Below are 25041 nucleotides of genomic sequence, written 5' to 3' on the forward strand. Positions count from 1 at the left end.
TTCCTTTTCTAGGCTGACAGTGAACTAGGGACTAAAGGAAATAACATCTCTGCACTCAGAGCTCTACATACTTTTTATATTTGATTCCCACAACCTTAGTAACTAACATCTTATGAATGAGGGAATGATGTGTCCAAAGTCCTTAGAATATTAAGCAACATCAGTTCAGTTCAGTTCAGTCACCCAGTCGTGTCCAACTCTTTGTGGCCCCATAGACTGCAGCACACCAGGCCTTCCTGTCCATCACCAGTTCCTGGAGTTTACTCAAACTTATGTGCATTGAGTCGGTGATGCCATCCAACCATCTCATCCTCTGTCATCCCCTTCTCCTGCCTTCAATCTTTCCCAGCATCAGGGTCTTTTCAAATGAGTCAGTTCTTCACATCAGGTGGCCAAAGTATTGGAGTTTCAGCTTCAGTATCAGTCCTTCCAATGAATATTCAGGACTGACTTCCTTTAGGATGGACTGGTTGGATCTCCTGGCAGTCCAAGGGACTCTCAAGAGTCTTCTCCAACACCACAGTTGAAAAGCATCAATTCTTTGGTGCTCAGCTTTCTTTATAGTTCAATTCTCACATCCTTACATGACCACTGGAAAAACCGTAGCTTTGACTAGATGGACCTTTGTTTGCAAAGTAATATCTCTGCTTTTTAATATGCTGTCTAGGTTGGTCATAACGTTTCTTCTAAGGAGCAAGCATCTTATGAGACTAAACCCAGCTCAGCCCCATCTGCCACCCAAAGCCTTGGCCTTGGTCTTTAACAGCTGTCATTATCAGTGCCATGGCTACAGTTACCAGTCAGCTATAAATGTTTCCAGAATATAAAATGTGTCCATTCATCGGCAAGTAAGTGTTGAACATCTTTTATGGGCACAAGACCCTGCTTGACACGAAACGTGGTAATTGGCTGGATGTAGGATATGCTCATGAGAGAAGATAAAATGAAAGGTACCACAGATGGGAATAAGGATGCCTGAAAAGGGTGATAATGGAGAGATGCCATATAGTGAATCTGACTTCAGGTTTGAGTTTGAGGGCAGTGAGGGGGCCGTTGGAAATACAGACCTAGATCTTGATTAGGTTTGGAGAAGGAGGATGGAGAAAGAGAAACACAAGCAACATAGCGTGGTTAGTGCTTCAGGGGAAGAGGTCATTGGTATATATTGTAAGGAATCAATACAGTCCTCAGTGAATCTATAATTTAGTCTATCAGATTGTTTTTAATGAACACATAACCTCTTTGATCATTCGTTTTAAGCTTAACCTTAGCCCTCTAACAAAGAAGGCAATGGCACCCCACTCCAGTACTCTTGCCTGGAAAATACATGGGCGGAGGAGCCTGGTAGACTGCAGTCCATGGGGTCGCTAAGAGTCGGACATGAAAGAGTGACTTCACTTTCACTTTTTACTTTCATGCATTGGAGAAGGAAATGGCAACCCACTCCAGTATTCTTGCCTGGAGAATCCCAGGGACGGTGGAGCCTGGTGGGCTGCTGTCTATGGGGTCGCACAGAGTGGGATATGGCTGAAGTGACTTAGCAGGAGCAGCAGCAGTAGCCCTCTACAGAGAGACATAAAAAAGGTATTGCTAAAACTTGGGTAATTTTGTAAAATTTGAATGGGGACTTTATTAGGCATTCTAGATGGCGTGTTGAGGTTGGCGGATATACTCATGGAATGAAGTTCCCCCAAATGTGTTGTAAGCTGATGGCAGAGACCAGATCTCTTTTATGACCAAGTGCCTTCTCTGTCTCTGAGCACATTAGACCCATCTCAGTGTTCATGAGTGAGAGAGCCATTAGTGAATGAACCAAGCTGGTGAAATGTCCTCCCCTTGTCATGGTCATTGGTTGGACACAATGGGTTTGTCCCCATATACTCACTTGCTTAAGGACTTATCTCTGCTGGTTCTTTTTGCTGAGGTCACCCATGTAGAAAGGTCAGAGTGACATGGCCTGTGGTGGGCCCATTGTTCTGTAATGTCATTCTTGGCTTGCTCTGGACAGGGCTTTGTGATGACTTGTTTCGAAGCATGCTCCTGGTCACCTGGGATGCAGCACGAACAGAACACCCTCTGGTTCATACCCCAGCTGCTGAAGCTGCTCTTCCAAGTGTTACTGGTACCCTCCTCGTCCCCTGAGCATGGCTTCCACGCCAGCACTGCTGACTGTTTTCCTTCTTGACACGGCCTCCTTTGCTTTCCAGAACACTACATGTCCATGCTTCTCCCCTGCTGCTCTGTCCTCTGACTCCTCCCTGTCCTTCCTCTTACCCCCTCCCACTTAGGTGGCCTTTGTCCTTAGCCCTCTTCAGAAGGATTCCTGGTCCAAACAAGTTTATCTCAAAAAAGCCATCGAAGTGCTCGCTTCAGTAGCACATCTACTAAAATTGGAATGACACAGATTAGCTTGGCCCTGGGGCAAGGATAACACACAAAAATACATGAAGTGTTCCATACTTTTCATGTAGTGGTATGGCAGAAACTAGCACAACAATGTAAAGCAATTACACTCCTATTTAAAAAATTTTTTTTAAAAATCGATCCAAGATTATCCTTGCTTAGTGCCTTGAAGGCATAGCTACCTTGTCCATTTGTTTTTCAGTCTGTGAACTTTGATTATCCCATGCATTTTGGTGTCCCCTGTTTATGCTCCTAACGGTGAACCCTTTCCAGATACAGTTCTTTTGCATCATCCCTTACCCTCCAGTGCTGGAACCTCAGAGTTGGTGATTAGATGAGATCATAGGATGTCAACAAATACGTGTTAGGACACAGTGTGGGCAGAGGTTCTGAATCAAGGCCAGGGACATCAGGTTAATGGGTAGATGGTTCAGATTGTTCTGTCGCACTGAACAAAATGGAGGAAAACGGACACCTGGGGGTAACACAAGTCAGTGAATCCAGGTGCCAATGAGGATAAGACAGGGCTAGATAAGCAGGAAGCAGGAGGGAGTCTGGGGCAGACATGGAGTGGAATGGAGGAACATGTCTGGCTTGGATGATCCAGGGACGCTTGCATCCATTCCACCCACCATTGTCACAGAGGGGCGTCTCCTCTTCAACATAGAATTTACCATGCACAGCATGTGCTCCCCGACCCTCACTTCCACTCTCTTGCCCACTGGTATGCTTTATGAGTTCCTTCCTCTGTGCTCAGATTTTCCATCTCCCATGGATTTCATGCCATAAACAGGACATTGAAAAGATACATGTCCACTGAAAAACAATTCTAAAATGCAAAAACAGAAGCTACTAGGGACCTGTGTGGAATGCTCTTTGTGTGCAGAGGATTCAAGGCCCAGGGACTGCACTGGATGGATCTTAATTTGAAACAGTCAGCGCCCAGCATGGTCTTAGGTGGAGTGAAACCCCCATTTCATCTTTATGGGTCAAAGGCTTTGATAGGGCAATTGAAACACTGGGAAAGGATCTGGGTTTCATTGAATCCTGTTTTGAAAAAATAATTTGATCTAATTGTATTTTTGGCTGTGCTGGATCTCCGTTGCCCCATGGGCTATTATCTAGCTGCAGCAAGCAGGGGCTACTCTTGTTGCAGTGCGTGCGATTCTCACTCTAGTGGCTTCTCTTGTTACAGACACGGGCTCTGGGGCGTGTGGGCTTCAATAGCTGCAGCGTGTGGGCTTCAGTAGTTGTGGCTCCTGGGCTCGAGAGCACAGGCTCAGTAGTCGCGGTGCACAGACTTAGTTAAGCCACAGCATGTGGGATCTTCCTGGGCCAGGGATTGAACCTGTGTCTCCTGCATTTCCAGGTAGATTCTTTGCCACTGAGCCACCAGGGAAGCCCTGAATCCTATTTTCTATAAACACTTACATTTACTGAGGTCCTGTAGCCTAGAAAGTCAAACCAAACCTGGGCATCATTAAGAAGAAGAATAGAAACAAAACCAAAACTCTGTTCCTCTTTTGAAACAACACAGGTACGTCTAAGTGCAGGTCTGGTCACCGTCATTCAGGGTGAATAGTAGCGTGTAGCAGTTAAGACCACATACTTAGGACAATGAATGATGCATTTACTAACTCCTGCCTTGCCACTTATTAGTTTTTTGACCTAGGGCAAATTAATCTACCTGCCAGAACCTCAGTTTCTTTATCTGTTAAATGGAGATAATCATATACTGATCTCTCTGGGAATGCTGCCAGGATGAAATGAGATAATACACATAAAGGGCCATCTGTAGGTGGTAACTATACTTCTATCCAATGCCAGTCATTGCAAATATAATTTTTATAATGAGCCAAAATATGCCTCCTTGGAATATCCATCAGTGCACTTAGTTCTGCCTTTGGAAGTCACATAATCTGATTAAACCACTCTTTTGCATGGTAGCCCTTGAAAAATGTGAAGACTGTGTCATATCATAGCCAAATCTGCTTTGAACTAAATCTTCTGATTCATTTTACCTTTCCCTACCATGGCCTGGTTTCCAGAACTCTCACCATTCTATTAAGTTTCCTCTGGACCCTTTCCAATTACTTGACATTCCTTTGAGATGTTGACTCAGATTTAACATCATGTGCCATCTTGGTATTAGCAATACAAACCAACCTGGAATTAATGAAATAAAATTAAATCAGTATACATGCAAAGTTCTTCCTTGGATGTTGTTGTTTTGTTTGGTGGGGTCAATTCATAAGTCCCTTTCTAATATTCCCAGCTGAGTTCTGAACTCATAGAGATAGGCAAGTGGAAATCAAGATGTCAGTTTTATTACTGATATAAGTCTTGAAGAAGGTATCTTAGTTGTGTAGTAATAATGGTGCATTGGAAAAGACCCTGATGCTGGGAAAGACTGAGGGAAGGAGAAGAAGGGGTGACAGAGGATGAGATGGTTGGATGGCATTATCAACTCCATGGACATGAGTTTGAGCGAACTGCAGGAGATAGTGAAGGACAGGGAAGCCTAGAGTGCTGTAGTTCATGGGGTCACAAAGAGTCGGACACGACAGTGACTGAACAACAACAAATGGTGCATCCAGTCAAGGCAGGGTTGAGAAGACTCAAGCCTTGCCCCCGAGGTAGGGCTTGGGTTGGACAGCTAGGCTATCATAGCCCAATAGCACAGGGGTTTTTCAGGCTGGGAGATGCTGAGAAAGAGAGGAGTGCTTCCAGGTGATACTCTGGCCTCTTGGTTTTTCTCCTCTGCTTCTCAGTCCTGATCATTTTCTTTGAACTGTCCTTTTGGTTCTTCTGCTAGAGAGAGAAGAGACCTTTGCACCCATTGAAACAGCCTCCAAAGTTCTTTCTGTCAAAATCACCAAACAGATGCTTTGCTCCACCTCCCAAGGGGAAGGAAGGAGTGGGAGACAGAGCAGGGCTAGTGTCACACTAATAGATATCCCTCTATACTGAAGGAAGCATGTGCAGTGCAGAAGAAGGGTTCCCAACCTCATATTAGGCTCAGAAAACCGGCCCTCTGGATGGAGAGTGCTGTATCCAAACTGTGGCTTCTATGATAGAGGTCCAGGGAGGTGTGACTGCAAACTCAAACAGGGTTAATGGTGGGCTGTTTTCCCACAACCTATCCCCCACACCCATCCCATCACACACACATAAACATATATACACAGATGTACTCTTAAGATGCACAACGTCTAAAAGAAGGTATTAGACCACTCACTAGCTCTGGGCCCTTGAACAAGCTGCTTTACCTGTCTGAGGTTAATTATCTTTATGTAGAATGAGGGAACCATGATGGTGTGTCTTCACAGTCCACGTTTGCAGTTACCACTCGTCAACTGCCTCCTGAGCACACTTGACATATAACGGGGAGCGAAGACAGGCAGGGTCTCTGCCCTCATGAGGCTTAGTTCCAGTGGAGGAGAACATGGCACAAACCAATAAAGAGATAAGATAATTGCAGCCCAGCAAGGATTTGGTGGCATGAAGAGTGACCCTTCCTTCACTGCTGAGGACCACTTTGTACTGGAGGCTATCTATGTGTTAGGAACTGTGACAGGCACTGTGATTAGCATTTTCCTAATTTAATTTTCACAAATACCTTATAAATAATTTTTAAATATATGAAAAGCCTTAAATATATAAAAGTAGGGTGAATATATGCAACAAGCCCAATACCCATGTTCTAAAATCATAATCAAGACATTGATAGATAATGCCTATTATTAATCCCACTCAAATTGAAGAAGCCACTAGAAATTGCGGCTTTCAAGAGATTGTACAATTAAGATCATATAACGTAAAAGAAGTAAGTGGCAGTGCTAGAATTTAAATGCAATGTTCTCTCTCTTTGGTTTCCAAGGTGGCTCAGACAGTAAAGAATCTGCCCATAGGGAGGGAGACACTGGATCGATTCCTGGTTTGGAAAGATTCCCTGGAGAAGGGCATGGTAACCCACTCCAGTATTCTTACCTGGAGAAGTCCATGGACAGAGGAGCCTGGTGGGCTACAGTCCATGGGGTCACAAAAGAGTCGGACATGATGACTGACCAAGCACGCGCGTGCACACACATGAGTTATATTGAATAAACTTACAGTGTTGTGAGGGGACCAATAAGAAGGAAGATGTTACAAGACAATGTAACAGGTGAGAATTCAGAGAAGTGAAAAGAAATAAGAGGAAATAAGACCACTTAGGAGGCCAAGGCAGTGGCCAAGAGTTTGGAGAGCAAGCAGCTGATTGGAGGGGCACAATGATGGGAGAACCAGAGCACTTTCCAGCTCATTGGGTCTAGCTGATAAAGAAGAGGAGAGACCCGCTACACATTAGACTTCTCCTACTATAACCCTCATCAAAGCTCTCTGCACTTTCTTTTGACCATCTGTCTTGCCAGATGGACTGTGAGTTCCATGAGGGCAGACAGTCTGTAAAGCATGGTGCCCACAACAGGTTCAAAGAGTGACTTCATGAACAAGAATGAATGTAGACAATTCATTCTGAAGCTCCAAGAATGATTCTTCCTACTAAAAGAAACAACAGATTTTGAGAAGCTGAGGGAAAGAGCTGACTTTGAAGAAAAGATAGAGCCTTTTCTTTGGGACACTTTCAATTTGAGGTGTCAAGGTTGTATTCAGGTAGAGTGTCCAGATGGATTGCAAAAGCAAGTTAAGCTAGTATTCCACAAAGGTAGGTTAAATAAAGCTTGGAAAGCTAAAACAATGCCTGAGCAATGAGTGTAGAGATTGGGACAAGGAACTGGGAACTTGGAGGAACAGTGGAGGCTACCCAAATCTATAGGATAGGATGCAGAAGGTAGACCTGAAGGGTGCAGGGTACCAAGGAAGAAGAAAGCTCCAAGGAGGAGAGTTTTAAATAACATCAAACATGGAGGACAGATTGAATGAGATGACAGGATACCTCTGGATTCTATGCTTTGGGGAAACTGATGAGAATGATTTCAGGAAAGGGTATGAAGGAGACGGTTGGGCAACTCTGAAGTTTTGAGAACAAGGGTGGGACAAGGAAGAAGCAAGATGGGAGATCAGGCCTAGGGAATAGTAAGATCAAACAAAGAAATCTGGGTGATGGGAAAATTGGGGGGAGCACTCTTGGAGGCTCAGGAGACATTGACAGTTCCAAAAGGTTGTGGTAACTGATGAAATGGGAGGCTGTTGCTGGAGGATGAACAAGAAGTAGAAGCAGTCACTGTCTCAGCTTTCATTCAATTTACTATTTCAATTTACTTATGTGGTAAATCTTGAGCGGTTTGTGGTCCAATTATGCTTAGAGGGTACTTACAAGAATACGATGATCTAAGGCACGCCCAGTGCTCAGTACTGTACCCGGCTGCCTAGTACAGAGCCGGTGAATGCTACTGCAGGAAACTAGGAAGACAGAAGACTATTGATCAGTCAGAGAAAGCCTCATGCTGGAAGGAATACCAGCTATTTTTCTGGGCTGGAACAGGTGGTCTCCACATTGGACTCTTATCTCTCCATTCCTCCAAGATAAATTGAATCTCTCTTGTTTATGCTTCTGTCATCACATTTATCTACCTTGATGAGTGTTTGTTTAATGTCCTCTTCCTTCTAGAACAATGTCTCTTGACTGGGAAATTTTTGCTTCCCAGGAGAAGTTTTAGCAATGACTGAAGATATTTTGGGTAGTGACAACTTGAGGGACGGGAACAAGCTACTGACATCTAATAGGTAGAAGCCAGGGAAGCTGCCAAACATCATACAATGCACAGGATGGTCCCCACAACAAAGAATTACTTGATGTCAAATGTCAATAGTGCTGAGATTGAGACACCCTGTCCTAAGGTGTGAGATCCATATTGAAAGTGAGAGTGTTAGTTGCTCAGTCGTGTCCAACTCTTTGCAACCCCATGGACTATATATATAGCCTGTCAGGCTCTCCTGTCCATGGAATTCTCCAGGCAAAAATACTGTGCTGAGTAGCCATTTCCTTCTCCAGGGGATCTTCCCAATCCAGGAATCAAGCTTGGGTCTCTATCAGGGGCCGTATCACTCTCATTGATCATGGTATCCCCAAGTGCCAGGTACAGAGCAAGTCAACGATGGGTGTCTGATAATAATAAAAGGGAATAAAAGGAAATGGATAAAGAAGATGGGAGATACACACACACACACGTGTACATATGATGGAATATTCAGTTCAGTTCAGTCACTCAGTCGTGTCCAACTCTTTGTGACCCCATGAATCACAGCACACCAGGCCTCCCTGTCCATCACCAACTCCCAGAATTTACTCAAACTTATGTCCATTGAGTCAGTGATGCCATCCAGCCATCTCATCCTCTGTCGTCCCCTTCTCCTCTTGCCCCCAATCCCTCCCAGCTTCAGAGTCTTTTCCAATGAGTCAACTCTTCACATCAGGTGGCCAAAGTATTGGAGTTTCAGCTTCAGCATCAGTCTTTCCAATGAATATCCAGGTATAATCTCCTTTAGAAGGGATTGGTTGGATCTCCTTGAAGTCCAAGGGACTCTCAAGAGTCTTCTCCAACACCACAGTTCAAAAGCATCAATTCTTCGGCGCTCAGCTTTCTTCATAGTCCAACTCTCACATCCATACATGACCACTGGAAAAACCATAGCCTTGACTAGACGGACCTTTGTTGGCAAAGTAATGTCTCTGCTTTTGAATATGCTATCTAGGTTGGCCATAACTTTCCTTCCAAGGAGTAAGCGTCTTTTAACTTCATGGCTGCTATCACCAGAATATTACTCAACCATAAAGAAAGAATGAAATCTTGCCATCTGTGACAACAGGGATGGAGGGTATCAGGAGGGTATCATAACACTAGAGGGTATCATGAAGTGAAATAAGTCAGACAGAGAAAGACAAACAGCGTATTATTTCACTTATATGTGGCATCTAAAATGCAAGACAAATAAATAAACATGATAAAACAGATATAGGGTTATAGATACAGAGAACAAACAGGTGGTAGGCATGGAGAGAAATAGATGAGGGAGATTAAAGAGATACAAAGTTCCAGTCATGGGTACAAAATGTACCTGTGTGGGGAGTGTTGTCAATAACTATGTCATATCTTTCTATGTTGACATATTATAACCAGACTTATCATGATGATCATTTTGAAATGCATAAAATACCAAAAGGCTATGATGCATAGCAGGAAATAACACAGTCTTATAGATCACTCATGCTTCAAAAACAAACTCTTAGAAAAAGAGGCCAAATTGGTGGTTACCAGAGATGAGGGTGGGGGAATAGGGAAATGGGTGAAGGCAGTCAAAAGGTAGGGGAAAAAAGGAAATAGAGGATTGAACTAGAGCTTGAAGAATAGGCCTGGTCTCAATGTATTTTTCTCTGCTTTGAGTACACGGTGTCAGAGGATGCTGGGAGTTGTTTGGAAAAAGGAGGTCAGAAAGAAGACTGTAAATATTCTATCCCCAATGGGATGGAAGAGATGAAGCAGCCCTCGGGCTTCAGCAGGAGACTGACATTGCTGTAAACAAGAGAGTCTCAGAACAAAGGGTCTGGAACTGAAGGTGGCACGAGAACATCCCAGATGTTGACCGTTCTTTGTTTTGACAGATGGAACTCAGCCAACCACCGAAGCAGCAGCAGAGGCAGGATTTTAAATAGACACAAAACAGAGAGTTCTTTTGGTAACCCAGAGAGGTGAGGCTTCTCAGCCAGCTGTGGGCTGCCATGAACACAGAGAAGGTCCCCTGCTTGGGGGCAGATCTGCAACACAGTTGCAAGGCCTCTTCTGAGTAACTCCTCTTTCCAACACCTTACCTACCCAAGTCCACTGGGTGTCTCAGACTTGCCATGTCTGAAGGCAAGCTCTTGATCCGGGACCCCTCCCACCTGGCCCTGGCTCAGTCTTCCCCATCTGGAGGTCCACAGGACCCAGCACGCTGGAGACCAGAATCCCCGTTTCTCCTCCTCTTCCCCCCAGATCCAGCTCACCGCCGGGGCAGTAACCATCACTGATGCACCCATTTCCCTCCTGTACCAGCCCCGGCCTTAGTCAAGGCTGTCATCTCTTCCTGGGCAGTTCTATCCCAGTCTCTGGGATTCTACTCTTCCCTCACTGCCACTCCTCTGCAGAGTAGCCAGAGTGCCCTCTCCAGTTTAAGACCCTTTAAAGGCTTTCCATGGCAAAGAATAAAAAGCCAAACTTCTGCCCAAGACCAGGGCCCTGTACAATCTGGTCCCTCTCATTCTGTAACTTTCTCCCCTATTCCTTAGCTTGAGACACAAAGCTTTTCCTGACGTTGTAGCCTTTGCACATGCTTTCCCTTTCATCTGGAATGCTTGGGGCAGGCGAATAGGGCTAGCATCTTCTTCATCTTCATGCTGTTGTTCAGTCGCTAATTTATGTCCGACTCCTAGTGACCCTATGGACTGCAGCACGCCAGGATCCTCTATCCTTTACCATCTCCCAGAATTTGCTCAAATGCATGTCTGTTAAGTTGGTGATGCTATCTAACCATCTCATCCTCCACCGCCCTCTTCTCCTTTTGCCTTCAATCCTTTCTATCATCAGGGTCTTTTCCAGTGAGTTGGCTCTTTGCATCAGGGGGCCAAAGTATGAGAGCTTCAGCATCAGTCCTTCCAGTGAATATTCAGGGTTGATTTCCTTTAGGATTGATTGGTTTGATCTCCTTGCAGTCCAAGGGACCCTCCAGAGTCTTCTCCAGCACCACAGTTCAAAAGCATCAGTTTTTCGATGCTCAGCGTTCTTCATGATCCAGTTCTCAGCTCTGCATATGACTACTGGAAAAACCATAACTTTGACTACTTTGTCAGCAAAGGTCACCTTCATATCTTCGTCTAAATCAGGGTTGCTCAGTCTTGTGCCATTAACACTCTGGGCCAGAAAATTCTTTGTTTTGGGGGCTGTCCTGTGCATTGTAGGATGTCTAGAAGCATTCATGGCCTCTACTCATTAGATGCTAATAGCACCCTACCGCCATTTCTTTGGAGAAGGCAATGGCACCCCACTCCAGTACTCTTGCCTGGAAAATCCCATGGACGGAGGAGCCTGGTGGGCTGCAGTCCATGGGGTCACAAAGAGTCACACACGACTGAGTGACTTCACTTTCACTTTTCCCTTTCATGCATTGGAGAAGGAAATGGTAACCCACTCCAGTGTTCTTGCCTGGAGAATCCCAGGGACGAGGGAGCCTGGAGGGCTGCCGTCTATGGGGTCGCACAGAGTCAGACACGACTGAAGTGACTTAGCAGCAGCAGCAGCAGCAGCAGCCATTTCTTACTGTGATCACCAAAATTGTCTTCAGACAATGTCCTGTGGGAACAAAATCACTGACCAGTTGAAACACTAGTGGCTTAAATATTACCTCATTGAGTGAGCATTCCCTAGTGTTGGGACTTTAAGTCTCCAGCTGTTATTCTCAATCTCCATATCTTACTTTGATATAGTACTTTTCTCACATAGAAATTAAATACGCATTTATTTATCTGTTAAGTATCTGCGCTCCCCTCTCCCCACTAGATTACCTTGACTATCTCACTCAGTTCTGCTTAACTCGTATCTAACACAGCTGCTGGGACACAGTAGCTACTCAATAAACATGCATTGAAGAAGTGCATGCATGAATGTATGAATGCATGAATGTTTAAATTCACGAATAAGCCAGGACTGCTGGACATGTGAGTGGGAGGTGACCTGGCACAGCAGAAAAAGCGTGAACTTTGGAGCCAGCAAATTCTGGCCTCTCACCTCTGGGTGATTAACACTGCAGAGCCTTAATTTATCTACAAAATTGGCAGACTGTCCTTGAGTGTTGGGTCAGCTCTCCCAGATCCCAGGCGTACCTTCCCTTGCCCTTGGCAGCTGGAGTAGGTCTCTGTCAGAGCTTACCATCACCAAGGACAGGAATCAACACAGCACCCTCAAGGCCTTATTTGGTGCCAAGCATATCAACAATGATCTGTGTGCAGTGTGACCACAAATCGTATTGTGTCCACGTTTTAACGACAGCGCTGTGGCCAGTCTGCTGAGATGATTGCCATGGGGCTGGTCACTGGGAGGAAAATGACCAATGCCAAGTGCCCCCTTTGGTGGGCCATGGGCCTGGGAAGGTTGTGCCCCTCTCTGTTGTGCACTCACGCTCAGGTGGGCTTCCCAGCTTAATGCAGAAATCTGGAAAGCTAGGCCTGGGTCTTCCTGTTTCTCTGCTCCTCCTTCTTCTCCAGGCTTTGTAAATAATGAAGTTGATGATATTTGCTGACTGTGTCTTAGACCCAGTGGGCAGTAATGTCCTCCTCCTCCTCATTCACCAGAAAAGGGAAGGTCTATGTCTTCAAGATGGTTCTAGCAAGCAGTCTTTGTGAGGAGAGCTGTCAGTGAGTTTCGGCTTGTTCATAGCATGAGCTCCCTCAGGAGGCAGCACTTTGAGGTCTCCTAACGGCTTAAAAATCCCAACCAGGAGGCAAGCCCTAGGGGTATGAATTTCCCTTGAACTGGCTCATCCCAGTCCCATCAGGCCAGCAAGTGACAAAGCAGGGATGTGAATTTAGGACTTGTCTAGTTCCCTGTTTTCATGCTCAAAATCCACATCCCAGGGGGCAAATACCCTTTTCCCCAACCCCAGCAGGGTTGGACTGTCCTGCGGTGCCATGTGGGGGGAGGGGTAGCCCCCTCTGTGGTGTCCTGGAGCTGCTGTGACAAGGAACCGTATTCTGGGTGGCTTAAAACATCAGAATAATTGGTATTTTTATTTTTATTGGAGTACAGTTGATTTACAAGGCTGTGTTAGTTTCAGGTATACAACAAAGTGATTCAGTTATATACATATACATATATGCTTCTTAAAGATTCTTTTCTCATATAGCTTATCTCAGAATATTGAGTAGAGTTCCTTATGCTATACAGTAGATCCTTGTTTGTTATCTATCTTATACATAATAGTGTGTGTGTGTGTGTGTGTGTGTGTGTGTGTGTTCATCACAGGCTCCTGATTTATCCCTTCCCCTCCTTCTATTTTGAATTTGTTTTATGGCTCTGATGCCAGAACTCCACAATAAAGGTGTGGGTAGGGCCTCACTCCTTTTGAAGCCTCTAGAGAAGGAAGCCTTTTCCAGAGGTCCCAGGTGATACTTGGCTTGTGGCAGTGTAACTCTAATCTCTGCCTCCATCTTCACATGACAGTCTTCCTCCTGTGTGTCTAAATTTTCCTTTTCTAATGAGGACACCAGTCATATTGGAATATGTGCCCTCCCTACTGCGTATGGCTTCCCTGGTGGCTCAGAGGGTAAAGGGTCTGCCTGCAATGCAGGAGACCTGGGTTCGATCCCTGGGTCGGGAAGATCCCCTGGAGAAGGAAATGGCAACCCACTCCATTATTCTTGCCTGGGAAATCCCATGGACAGAGGAGCCTGGTAGGCTACAGTCTAGGTAGCCTGGTAGGCAAAGAGTCAGATACGACTGGACGACTTCACTTTCTTCTTTCTTTTCTACTGCGTATGACCTCACCTTAACTAATTTCACCTGCAACAAGTCCATTCCCAAATAAAGGTCACATTTTGAGGTCCTAGAGGTTGGAATTTTCATATATCTTTTCGGGAGACACGATGCAACTCATAAGATTCCCTCAAACCAAAGCAATGTCCCATCAGAGGAAGTGGGGATGGATGTTTGAGCAGATGTGCTAGCCACAGACAAATCCACATGGACCCACCCTTCTCCACGCATCTTCCCCACTCTGCTTTCTATCCCGAGACTGACCTCTATCAGCAGAGAGCAAAGGTCAGAGGTTGTAGGAAGAGAGAAGCATGAAATCAGCTTATTCCTCCTGATGCCTTTTCAGCAGGGTCACTGATGTTGTTTAGGTCCAACTCTTTGCAACCCCATAGACAGTAGCCCACCAGGCATCTCTGTCCATGGAATTCTCCAGGCAAGAATGTTGCAGAAACCAGTACTCGAGAAACCAAGCACCACACTCAGAGAGTTGCAAAACTCAGGCTTATTACACTGGCGGGCCCAGAGGAGTTAACACTCTAAACTCTGAGCCCTGAACAAAGGGATTACAGAGTTTTTATACATGGACAGGCATGATTAAGCAGGTTTGTAGGGGCTTGGCGATTGCAAAGAGCAGGACAAGGGTGAGTGAGATAAGCTCTAGTTCCTTGTATTGTCAGTCCCCACTTTCTGAGACTATGTGTGACCTACATGATCCAGACTTTGCAAGGAGCAAGCTGAGTTACAGAGGCAGAAGGAGCAGGAAGTTATGTAAAATTTTAACTTTTCCTCTTCATTCCCCCGTCTTGATGCTTCTATCACTCATTGTAGAAAGCATCATCTCATGTTTTGGTAGGACATTCAGAGCTCCCCATTGTTTAGGGGGCTATATTGAACTATTACCATTTGTAACTTTATGGATTCAATCTGAGAGGTTATGAATTGGGTAATAGCATCGAGAATACAAGGGCCAAACAAGAGGGGTGCAAAGAACATGAAGAGAGGACTGGTTACAGGCAGAAGCCATGATGCCCAGCTCCAGATACTGCTCCGATTACGCCAGGAATTTGCTAGTTCCTCTCTCCTTTTCATGATTCGTTCCCTTAGCTGTTGGGCCATGTCCCTGACTATTCCTGATTGGTTTACATAAAAGCAGCATTTTTCACTCAAGAAGAGGCAGAGTCCTCCCTTTTTAGCTGTCAGTAGGTCTAGCCCTCTCCTATTCAGTAAAATCATCTCAGCCAGGGTTGACAATGAAAATCCATTGATATTTTGATAGCCGGATCCTCAAGCTTCCACTGTGCATTGACCAGCCAGCTGCCAGGGTGTGGCTGGAGCAAGGTTGAAGAATCCTCAAGCTTCTGCTGTGTGTTGTCTAGTCAGCTTCCAGAGTGACTAGAGCAGGGCTCAGCGTCCTTCCTGGGTGAGGGCCTTTGTCTTTGGAACCGGACATTCAGGAGGTTTTTGGGGTCCCAAACTGCTTTCCAGGTATCCTCATCACAGGAAGCCGCTGCCTTCTTGACTCTGGTGGTGGATCCAAGACATGACACCTGTAACTTTAACAGCAGTACGGGTTGCCAGGACGAGCTTGAGGACCTGTCCAAACTGGCTGAAGAGGTTCATGTTTTCAGTCTTTAACCCATATCTCATCTCCTGGCTGATAGGGGTGAACCCAGTTGTTCAAGGGAATGGGTGTTCTTTCTAAGGTTTCTTAGGCAATATGGCAGAAGACTTTTCCCAGGGCCTGGAGGTGTTGGGACATCTCCAGCTAGTTGTTGGTGGTCTCCCTTGAGCTTTTCTATCACTGGGGGTGGTCTCCCATATAAGATCTCAAAGGGAAAATAGCCTCAGGACCTCGGGGTGCATTTATGGAGGGAGAGGAGAGCCCACAGAATGATAAGGCAGCTTGTTTCAGCATCGTCTGGGTGTTGCCCGGGGGATGTTTTTGTTGTACTACTACTTGGAGAAGGAAACTTAACAAGAAAGTTAAAGATATTTGGCCCAAAGATTAATAGAAGCAGGAAAGCTGCTGGGGGGCTAGCCAGGAGAACCAGGTCCAGATATTGGCTTGTGACATTAGTGTTTCTCTAGGTACAAGAAGATACACGAATTTGGACTCATAAAAATCTTTACCTGAAAACATCTGACTATCTGAAGGCCTGTTTTTCCGGGTTTTTCCCAGAGCACAGAGTGCCTTATTTTTTGTCTCCACCCTGAACTCCTTTGAAGAGGGCGTTGAAGATCAGCATCTTTCAGTGGTCATGATTTAATCTTTGTAGAGGCAGCTGGCAAGGGCCAACTTCCAGTCAGCAGGGCCCCTTCATAGCCACATATTTGACCATGTTTTGGGGGCATTTCATGGTCATTGTGTCCCACGGTGCTTGGAAGGCTCATTCCCAGGTCTGACAAAGATTCCATTGACAGGCCACTCCAATGTGTTGCCACTAGACCAGGCCTTGTAAGTAGCAGAAGTCTCTGGACCATACCTGTCTTACCAGCCTCTTGGTCCAGGAAAATACTTCCTCTTATCGCTTCTTCCCGTATCTAGAGTTACATTATCACAATTATTGATCTCATGTGGAATTGCCACAGGCTCAGTCACACATTTGGTAATGTAAGCAATAATCTTCTGAAACAAGCTACATAGAAAATAATATAGCTAGCCATTATTAGTAAGGTCACCAGCAAGAATTTAAGTCAAGAACTTTCATTGGGTATAGCCTGGTATACCCCAGGTCATCTGACTCAGTTAAATGATTATAGCCAAGTGTTAATCTCCTGGTTGTACATCATGGAGCATCTGACCTTTATCCAAAGATTGGTTACTGAGAGAAGCTTTAAAAACAATCTTAGAGGGTCCTTTTTAATAACAATTAAAACTTTTAGCAATATAACATAACAAGAAACTATCTCAGAAGTGAGTCTTAGTAGGCACAGGCCTTAATTAACAAAACTAGAACTTAAAATTCAGTGAAACATAATTTTTTTCTTTTTGGAGAACTCATTGTGAGGGCATTAACGCTGTAGCCAGGTAAGGCTTTAACCCATCAAATAAAAATGAAGTCCATCAGGGAGCCGGGGAAAGCCAAGCAGCTTGGCTCTTTGATTTTCAGCTGTTGTTTATCCATTTTTAATTTCCTGATTTAGGAGCAGACTATTGCCATGTTTTAAGGACATCAGGATAGCAAAAGTCTTACTGTGAGGGGTTATTTTTTTGTAGAAGCAGAATGAGCTTTGTCTACATGTATCATAATCTTAAATAATGTTTATTTACTTTACCAAAAAGATTTTTAAAACAAATATAAATCACTTAAAGACAAAGAGATTCATAATCTGTTATCAAAAGCTGCATTCGAAGAAAACTTTGTTCTCTAGACAGAGAGAAAACCAAATTTTAGTTCGGTACCAGCTTACTGTTTATAACAAAGTTTGTTTATCTGTTTAATCTTAGAAAATCTTTTCCATAAATCTTGAAGAGCTAGCAGTATTAAAGGCATGAGAGTAAAACCATAGAAGGCATGTTTAAAATCTGATTCTATTGCAATTAACAAAGAAACCTGATCATTGTTGTGATATGTAACACTTTAATATGATAACTAGAATTATAATTGACCATATTTTATCAGGGAATATCAGATCTATATGAATTTAACATAATTTTAGGGTATCTATATTAGTAACATCAACCATACAGTATAACCTGAAAAGATTTATCACCCCTTCAACAGTACTTCTCATGTCATTTAACATGTCTAATGAACCCAGGTAGCTTAATAGCTCTTTGGGATGTCAGGGGCCCTCTGAAGCATCCCAAAGTTAGCTAGAAGTCAAGTTATTTAGGAAGTTTTGTCAATAAATGTCAAAAGGGTTTATAACACTCAGTCAGGTAGGATCATATAATTTACTGTGAAATAATAATTATTCACTTAGCCAAAGTTAACAGAAGATTTCAAAGGTAAATATAGAACAGATCAATTAAGGGGTAAAGAAACTTATTTCTATAATTAAAAGCAGTTCAACATCTGAAGAAAGCATGTCCTCTTAACAGAGAGGCCAAATTTAAGTTTTTGCACCAACTTACTTTGAACTCATTGAGGTAAACTTAATTAAATGTATTTTAATCTTGACTAGTCATTCCTAACCATGCACAAACTTTTTTTTCAGGGTCACTTTCCACAAAACTTCTAATCACTTTTTGTAACAGCCACATGAAAGTCAGACCTACTTTCTTTTCCCTTTATAAAATGTAATTTTATTTTTTATATCTCCTTTATTAAAAACACACATCCTACTTCCTTATTAGATTACGAAACATTCAGTTCAGTTCAGTCACTTGGTCTCACTCTTTGGGACCCCATGAATTGCAGAACGCTAGGCCTCCCTGTCCATCACCAACTCCCGGAGTTCACCCAAATTCATGTGCATTGAGTCGGTGATGCCATCCAGCCATCTCATCCTCTGTCGTTCCCTTCTCCTCCTGCCCCTAATCCCTCCCAGCATCAGAGTCTTTTCCAATGTGTCAATTCTTCGCATGAGGTGGACAAAGTATTGGAGTTTCAGCCTCAGCATCAGTCCTTCCAATGAACACCCAGGACTGGTCTCTTTAGGTTGGACTGGTTGGATCTCCTTGCAGTCCAAGGGACTCTCAAGAGTCTTCTCCAGCACCACGGCTCAAAAGCATCAATTCTTCGGTGGTCAGCTTTCTTCACAGTCCGACTCTCACATCCATACATGACCACTGGAAAAACCATAGTATTGATTAGATGGACCTTTTTTGGCAAAGTAATATCGCTGCTTTTGAATATGCTATCTAGGTTGGTCATAACTTTCCTTCCAAGGAGTAAGCATCTTTTAATTTCCTGGCTGCAACCACCATCTGCAGTGATTTTGGAGCTCCCCAAAATAAAGTCTAACACTGTTTCCACTGTTTCCCCATCTATTTCCCATGAAGTGATGGGACCGGATGCCATGATCTTTGTTTTGTGAATGTTGAGCTTTAAGCCAACTTTTTCATTCTCCTCTTTCACTTTCCTCAAGAGGCTTTTTAGTTCCTCTTCACTTTCTGCCATAAGGATGGTGTCATCTGCATATCTGAGGTTATTGATATTTCTCCTGGAAATCTTCATTCCAGCTTGTGCTTCTTCCAGCGCAGCATTTCTCATGATGTACTCTGCATATAAATTAAATAAGCAGGGTGACAATATACAGCCTTGACGTACTCCTTTTCCTATTTGGAACCAGTCTGTTGTTCCATGTCCAGTTCTAACTGTTGCTTCCTGACCTGCATACAAATTTCTCAAGAGGCAGGTAAGGTGGTCTGGTATTCCCATCTCTTTCAGAATTTTCCACAGTTTATTGTGATCCACACAGTCAAAGGCTTTTGGCATAGTCAATAAAGCAGAAATAGATGTTTTTCTGGAACTCTCTTGCTTTTTTGATGATCCAGCGGATGTTGGCAATTTGACCTCTGGTTCCTATGCCTTTTCTAAAACCAGCTTGAACATCTATCTGGATGTTCACGGTTCATGTATTGCTGAAGCCTGGCTTGGAGAATTTTGAGCATTGCTTTACTAGGGTGTGAGATGAGTACAATTGTGTGGTAGTTTGAACATTCTTTGGCATTGCCTTTCTTTGTGATTAGAATGAAAACTGACCTTTTCCAGTCCTGTGGCCACTGCTGAGTTTTCCAAATTTGCTGGCATGTTGAGTGCAGCACTTTCACAGCATCATCTTTCAGGATTTGAAATAGCTCAACTGGAATTCCATCACCTCCACTAGCTTTGTTCATAGTGATGCTTTCTAAGGCCCACTTGACTTCACATTCCAGGATGTCTGGCTCTAGGTGAGTGATCACACCATCATGATTATCTGGGTCATGAAGATATTTTTTGTACAGTTCTTCTGTGTATTCTTGCCACCTCTTCTTAATATCTTGTGCTTCTGTTAGGTCCATACCATTTCTGTCCTTTATTGAGCCCGTCTTTGCATGAAAGATGGTATCCCTTGGTATCTGTAATTTTCTTGAAGAGATGTCTAGTCTGGTATTTAATATTGAATATTTCCCAGTTTACATGAATTTGAAATTTATTTAGGTTAAGTTTTTTTTTTTTTTAATTTAGAATTGTTTGATTTGTAAGTGCTTGCTTTTCTTTAGGCCAATTAAATTAGAACTCATTTACAACTTTAACAGTATTATCGGAAGAAAACAAAAGACATACACTGAGACATACAGAAATCCAGACAGACGGACTGACAGATCTTACAGTTTTCTGTTTGAGGTTTAAAATGTCTCTTTGATCCTCCTTTTTTTTCTTTGCTTGAAGTTCTAATTTGCCAAAGGCTGAGGTCTCAGGCAAAGTTGGTTGTGTATTTCAAGGACATGGAAAGGGTTAATTTCAATTTTTCTCCTGGGCAGGCCTTTTAACCTGCTAGTTGTTTTTAATTGTATTTTCAAAAAGAATTGGTTTTGCAGTTTCCAAAATGAAAAATTTCTCTCACTTTATTCAATCAGCAATCACGTGCTTACAATCATTCAGAGGTTATTACAATGCCTCCCTTCTCCCTAGTCCCCAGGTTTCTGTAACTGTTGCTCCCTTCCTGGGAGCCCCAAGGAGAGGTTATCAGTCATCTACCTGTTGGGGTAGGACCTGACTGGGGACTGGCCCTGGGGCCTTACCTGATCCTGTGGCCATTCCTGGTGAATTGGTCCGCCCCTCAAGTGAGTCCAGTCTGGGCTCGGCCATCCAGAGAATCGGAACTCCGGTCTGAAAGAAAACCCGGAATACTGTAGGGTGGCCCACCTCCGTGTTTGTCTCAGGGTTCCTTTGCTCCAGCCTGGCTGAACCACCAGTCCAGCTGCTCAGCAGGCCAGCATGAGTGGAATCTCACTGGGGCTTCCAGAAATGTTGCAGAAACCAGTACTCTAGAAACCAAGCACCACACTCAGAGAGTTGGAGAACTCAAGTTTTTCATGCTGGTGGCCTCAGAGGAGTAGCACTCTAAGCTCTGAGCCCCGAACAAAGGGGTTACAGAATTTTTATACATGGACAGGCATGATTAAGCAGGTTTGTAGGGACTTAGCTATTGCAGCCACTCCAGTACTCTTGCCTGGAAAATCCCATGGATGGAGGAGCCTGGTGGGCTGCAGTCCCTGGGGTCGCTAAAGAGTCAGACATGACTGACCAACTTCACTTTCACTTTTCACTTTCATGCATTGGAGAAGGAAATGGCAACCCACTCCAGTGTTCTTGCCTGGAGAATCCCAGGGACGGGGGAGCCTGGTGGGCTGCTGTCTATGAGGTCGCACAGAGTCGGATACGACTGAAGCGACTTAGCAGCAGCAGCTATTGCAAAGAGCAGGACAAGAGTGAGTGAGATAAGCTCCAGTTACTAGTATTGTGAGTCCCCACTTTCTGAGACTACGTGACCTACGTGATCCAGACTTTGAAAGGAGCAAGCTGAGTTACAGAGGCAGAAGGAGCAGGAGGTTATGTAAAATTTTAACTTTTCCTCTTCAAGAACACTGGAGTGGATTGCCATTTCCTTCTCAAGGGGATCTTCCTGACCCAGGGATCAAACCTGTGCCTCCTGCATTCTTTACTGCTGAGCTACCAGGGAACTAGGGGTTGCCTAACTCCCTGATGGAATGTCACAGTTTACTCTCTTTGGATTTCAGCAACTGATCCCTTCCTTTGCCCCTTAGGCCTAGAATAGGGATCCTGACTTTTATGTGCCCGGGGGTATTTCACTGCCTTTTGACTCTTCTCATGTCCATTACTGGCTTTCCTTCCAATCGCCCAATTTGCCATCTCTTTACCCAAGATATCCTGCCTTACAGAGCAGCAAATACAACAGATGTCCACTATACTTCTAAGAAATGTTCATTCTACAATTATTATTTGATTAAACACACAATTTACTAAATGACATCTCTTGGTCATGACTGCTGGGTCTCCATTTAATAATAACTCAGCAACAAGGTGCTTTCTAGAAGTTTTTCCTAGCACAGGACTTGTCTGCACTGCAGGTGCAGAAACACAGGGAGCCCACAGAGCCCATGCAGATCAGGGCATCGTGACTTGAACCACAGAGAAAAGAAGCCAAGTCATAAAGCACAAAGAGCAGTGGAGATCTGGAAGAGGCATGCGTTCCAAACAGGCTAAGATTACCATAGCCCTTGTGCAGAGTCCACAGAGGAGATGAGGGTTTATGGAAATCATCACCATCTTCCATCCTCCTGAATTAAAAACAATGACAGGAACCGCAAACCAAGACAGCAAATATCAGCATAGCCAAACAATGATATATTTATCAGGAATGGGTAAAGTCCATACTGCTAGCCATGGACTTGGAGTTTCCCACCAGACTTTAAGTGCCTTGAGGGCAGGGACTGGATTGATCTCTACCCTCAGCGTCCAGTCCTGTGTGAAGCAGAGAGAAGCTGAGTGAACTCATGAGTGGACTCTTTGGCTGGGGCTAGCTTCTAAAGGCATTGTTAATCAGCTCCGAGACTGGGCATAGAGAAAACTCCACTTTGCGTGCCGTTGTCCCCTGGGGATAAGCTTCATCTCTGGCTGCAGCTGGAGAGCCAACACAAAGATGGACATGGAGAGTTGCCCATGGGCGGGGTGTCCCCTTGGCACTAAGCAAGGAGGTTCTAGTGTAGAAACTATAACCACAGATAGAGGTTCACAGTTGAATTTAATCAAGCAGATAACCAAAGGGACTCAGACATCAGGGATGGTCACCCTGCCCCATTAGGTCAAGACATCATGTGCTTAAGTCCCTATGTGATCCCTTGTAGTAGGTCCATTCGTGGTCTCCAGAGTGTTTGCAAATCCTCAAGTTCATCTTTCTCCAAGTGAAGGTGTAGTATTGTTCTCCGCCCTGCTTTCCACCAAAACATGTAAGAGCCCTGTCTCCTTAATCACTCACTCTCAAACCCACACCCTTCCATACACAAATCGTAGTAAGCTTTCCAGAAAATTCAGGTGTCTTTTGTCATAGCAGACATGGTAGATATTAGATTGCCCTATTCTATTCTTGTTTATATCTTACTTTTTATTGAGCGATAAATTCACATACCATATAATTCACCCTTTCAAGTGTACAAGTGGATTTTAGTACACTCATAAGGCCATCCAACTGTCACTACTGTCTAACCCCCAACTTTCAATAACCCCCAAAAGAAAGCTGGAACCACTAGTAGACTGTTCTCTTCTGAAAATGTTGCTTAGTCATTTCTGCCAACTCGACTTCTCGACCTCCTGACATGTTGCTTTCCATCACCTCCACCTCTGTCTCTTTGGGGAGTCACTCCTCCTTTCCACTAGTGTTTTTAGGTAGAAGGGAATAGTACAAGGCAGTGCTGTCCAGTGGAAATATCATGCAAGCCACATAAGTACTTTGTGGTAGCTCATTGGTAAAGAATCTGCCTAACAATGCAGGAGACACAGGAGATGGGGGTTTGATTCCTGGGTCGGGAAGATCTCTTGGAGGAGGAAATAGCAACCCACTCCTGCCTGGGAAAGAAAATCCCATAGACAGAGGAGCCTGGCAGGCTATATAGGGTCCATGGGGTTGCAAAGAGCTGGACACGACAGAGTATTCACACATGCATACTACATAAGTAATTTAGACTTTTTTAGTAGTCACATGTAAAAAGAAATGAAAAAGAAACAGGTAAAATGAATGTTAATCATATATTTAATTTAACGTAATATATTAAAAATGCTATCACTTCAATATGTAATCTGTGTAAAAGTTATTAATGAGGTACTTTTCATTGTACCACATTTTTGGTGATTTGTTTGTATGTTACTTCCTTGAAGAAGCCTGCTTCCTTAAGTCTGATCCCTCCTTTCTGCCTCAATTACTCATCGCACAGCACTCATTTAGTTCCTCTGTAACCCTTACCGCAGTGCATCATTTTTTTTCTTATATCATGCAGGTAATGTCTATATCCCACACAGGACTGTGAACTTTGTGAGGATGGTGGTATAGTCTGAATTATATTCTCCCTGAATTCATATGTTGAAACCCTAGTCCCCCTGCCCCCCACACTATGATGGTGTTTGGAGATGGAGGCTTTGGGGGGTGACTAGGTTTAGATGAGTTCATGAGGGTGGGACCCTCATGATGGGATAGATATCTTTATAAGAAGAGATTGCCAGGTGGTCTAGTGGCTAATATTCTGCACTCCCAATGCAGGGGCCCGGGTTCAATCCCTGGCCAGGGAACTAGGTCTTGCATGCTGCAACAAAGATGGAAGACCCTGTGTGCCATGGCTAAGACCCAGTGGAGCCAAATAAATAAATAAATATTAAAAAAAAATAATAAGAAGAGATGCCAGAGAGCTCTCTCCCTCTCTCTGTCATGTGAGGACACAGTGAAGAGGTCTGCAGTGGACTTCTTGCAGAGGGCCAGGGAGATCGCTTTCACCAGAAGCTGCTCATATTTGCACCCTGGTCTCTGATTTCTGCCCTCCAGAACTGTGGGAGAGTGGATTTCTGTGGTTGAAAGACCATCCAGTCTATGCTATTTTGTTATGGCAGCCCGAGCTGACTAATACAGGTGGAGTTCACGTTTTCTTTTGCACTTAAAGATTTGTTTTTATTTCCTTTATTCCCAGTTGTTTCAAATCAATATTCTTCTTGGACATTATGGTTCCATGCCTTTCTTGGTGCTCATACGAGTGAAAGAGTATGGGCTCTTTCACAATAAAGTTATCACACTATACTTCCTCACAGGCAAATTAGCAATGCATCTTGGATATTTCTGTATGAATACTGATCTGTCTTTTCCTTTCCTTTCTTTTTTAAAATTAATAATTTTTATTGGAGCATAGTTGCTTTATGATATTTTGTTAGTTTCTACTGTACAGCAAAGTGAACCAGCTCCACGCATGCATATATCCCCTCTTTTTGGATTTCCTTCCCATTTAGGTCACCATAGAGCACTGAGTAGAATTCCCTGAACTATACAGTAAGTTCTCTATTTTATACACAGTATCAATAGTTTATATGTGTCAGTCAGACAAGGATCACGTTGATCTTCCTCACCAGTATATCCCAAGTGCCTAGCATAGTGCCTGGCACATAGTATGATCTCAGTAAAAACTTGGCTAATGAATGACTAA

General features: G+C 44.0%; 1 protein-coding gene and 1 non-coding gene across 2 annotated transcripts in view; both read left to right on the forward strand.

Annotated features, from left to right (window-relative positions):
• HSD17B2 (hydroxysteroid 17-beta dehydrogenase 2) overlaps positions 1-25041 on the forward strand; it is a 91904-nt gene that overhangs the window by 17964 nt on the left and 48899 nt on the right. The window lies entirely within an intron of this gene.
• Positions 2361-2464, forward strand: LOC112580531. The gene has a single exon (XR_003104925.1). It is a non-coding gene; the product is annotated as a U6 spliceosomal RNA (small nuclear RNA).

Source organism: Bubalus bubalis, chromosome 18 (assembly GCF_019923935.1).
Source record: "Bubalus bubalis isolate 160015118507 breed Murrah chromosome 18, NDDB_SH_1, whole genome shotgun sequence".
Lineage (NCBI taxonomy): Eukaryota > Metazoa > Chordata > Mammalia > Artiodactyla > Bovidae > Bubalus > Bubalus bubalis.